The 2,204-nt window shown below is 35.6% G+C and overlaps 1 protein-coding gene across 1 annotated transcript in view; it reads right to left on the reverse strand.

Annotated features, from left to right (window-relative positions):
* LOC102018354 (vomeronasal type-2 receptor 116-like) overlaps positions 1–2,204 on the reverse strand; it is a gene marked incomplete at its 3' end in the record, with an annotated part of 20,341 nt that overhangs the window by 7,659 nt on the left and 10,478 nt on the right. The window lies entirely within an intron of this gene.

Consider the following 2,204-nt stretch of genomic DNA (forward strand, 5'->3'; position numbering starts at 1 on the left):
CGGGGTCTTTGTTCTCGCGTCCTGGCCTCCGGGATTGGGTGGGGCCTACCTGGCTCTGTGCGCACTTTTCGGCTGGGAATCGTGGTTTTATGAGTCCGGCCCACACTCGGACCCAGGAGCCCTGCCGCTCCCGGAGAACTCACTGCCTTGGTGGAATCTAGTTCCTGTCTTAAGATGAATTGATTTTCCTGTTTCCTTTCTCTCTGAAAGAATGAGGTAGAATTAATATGTTTTTGAGTGCACATAAATTTCACTGCTAATGTTATTAATCAACAAAAATTTGGACTGAAATACTGCACTGTGGGCTTCCATCTGGTAATAAACATGGCAACGTAGAGATATGATTAGTATGGAAAATTTTATTTTATCTGAGGAGTGTTTTGTTAAATTTTCCTGTGACTGTATAAATTTCAAGGCATAGATTGATATGAAATTACTTATATTCTCATATGGAAAGTTTCTATATAACAGTACTAGTGGACAAAGTTCTCAAGGGTTCTCCAGACATACAACCTTTCAATTTTTCTCTTCTTGATCAGTTGTACTGAGTTGTCAATTTTTACTACCAGAATCACAGTAACTTTTATTTTCTCTGTCTTCATTTTGTAAAAATTCTTTTCAGACTGTATTCCATCTTTTATTTTCTTGTGTTCAACTTGTGGTACTGTTTTTTAGTGTGTGATGAACATTTCAAAGGAAGAATCACAGCATTTTTATTTAAATACTGAACAGCACAGAATCATATGGAATATAGAATGGAGATTTATCTCAGTGTTGTTTTAACTTTAACACACAGGATTTTTAGTCCCACATGATTTTTAATTTGTGCTTTGATCTATTCTATATTGTATGTATAACTGAGTGTTATACACACTGGAAGCATGTATTAACTGATATTCTTGGGTATATTGTTCTCTACATGTGAACATACAATATTTTTATGAAGTACCATATTCCCACAATATTTGGAAATATATATTCAAAATAACTGCATGATGCAGTACATAATTAGTCTTGATGTATTGCAGAGAGCGTTGGAAAGCATAGTAAATATGTTTTGAAATCAAAATTTCTATCAGCCATGAATCTACATTAGATAATATTCAGTACGAAGATGATTCCACCATGTCATCATTTATAAGGAAACTAAATACTTACAAACCGGTACTTATGGTATGCATCAGTCTTCCACATTAGATTTCTATCAATTTTAAGGCATATGTTTCAATTCTCATCCTCATTTTATCTGTTTTTTAATAATATGGTATTTTCCTGCAGTATATTTGAATATTCCATGAATGGTGACTATGCTATTATTGTCAATTATAATAATCCTAAAAGGATTTATGCCACCTCTTTTATTGTAATATAATACTAATGCTGTCACCTCTGTAAAAATGCCTATGACAGCCTCCTGAAATGTGGATATTCTCACTTGTTAAATCCCCTATTCTGAGTGCATATCATACTTGCAGTTCTGCATACAGACTTGAATTTATGCCATATTCTGTCTCCCCACTCACCTATGCATTCTAGGAGAATAGAGATTAAATCGTAGGAAATGAATTGTGGTGGGCTATGAGCATGTTGCACATCAAAGACATCCCCCATCTGCACTCAAATTCAGTCTGTCTGACCACCTCCTTTGTGTGAAGAATACTGTCAGGCCCTGGGTAATGAAGTGTGCCTGATCTTGTCTTGATTGTGAACTTTCTGTAGTTCTACAGAGTTCGTTTGAACCCTACTCTGTGTTAAACCACACAATGGAGATGGAACTTAAAAGCTGTGGAGTAGGGAAACGGGGTTTTCTTGAGAAAATAATGCTTTCCTTGGGAATAGAAATATAAATCACTGTAGTCAGGTGTGGCGGTGCCCATTTATTATTCCAGATAATTAGCGGGCAGAGATCTGTCTACTGAATTTTTGAGGCGGTTTGAGGCAAATCAGTGATATTCTGTCTCATAATAACATATAAGAATATCTGGGGACATAGATCATGGATAGAGCACATTGTCATTGAGTTCCTACCAGTGGAAAAGGCAAAAAAAAAAAAATGATGAATAAGAGTGAAATACAAAGAAAATGAATTAAGTGCATTTCAAAGGGGAAAATGTGTTTTCCAACCAGGCAGTAGCACTTAGTATAACAAATACTTTGATAAGTGAAGGAAGATTTTTATCATTGGTGCTTTCCAGAAGATTTTT

The sequence above is a fragment of the Chinchilla lanigera genome, unplaced genomic scaffold (genome assembly GCF_000276665.1).
Source record: "Chinchilla lanigera isolate Chin_1 unplaced genomic scaffold, ChiLan1.0 scaffold00221, whole genome shotgun sequence".
Taxonomy (NCBI): domain Eukaryota; kingdom Metazoa; phylum Chordata; class Mammalia; order Rodentia; family Chinchillidae; genus Chinchilla; species Chinchilla lanigera.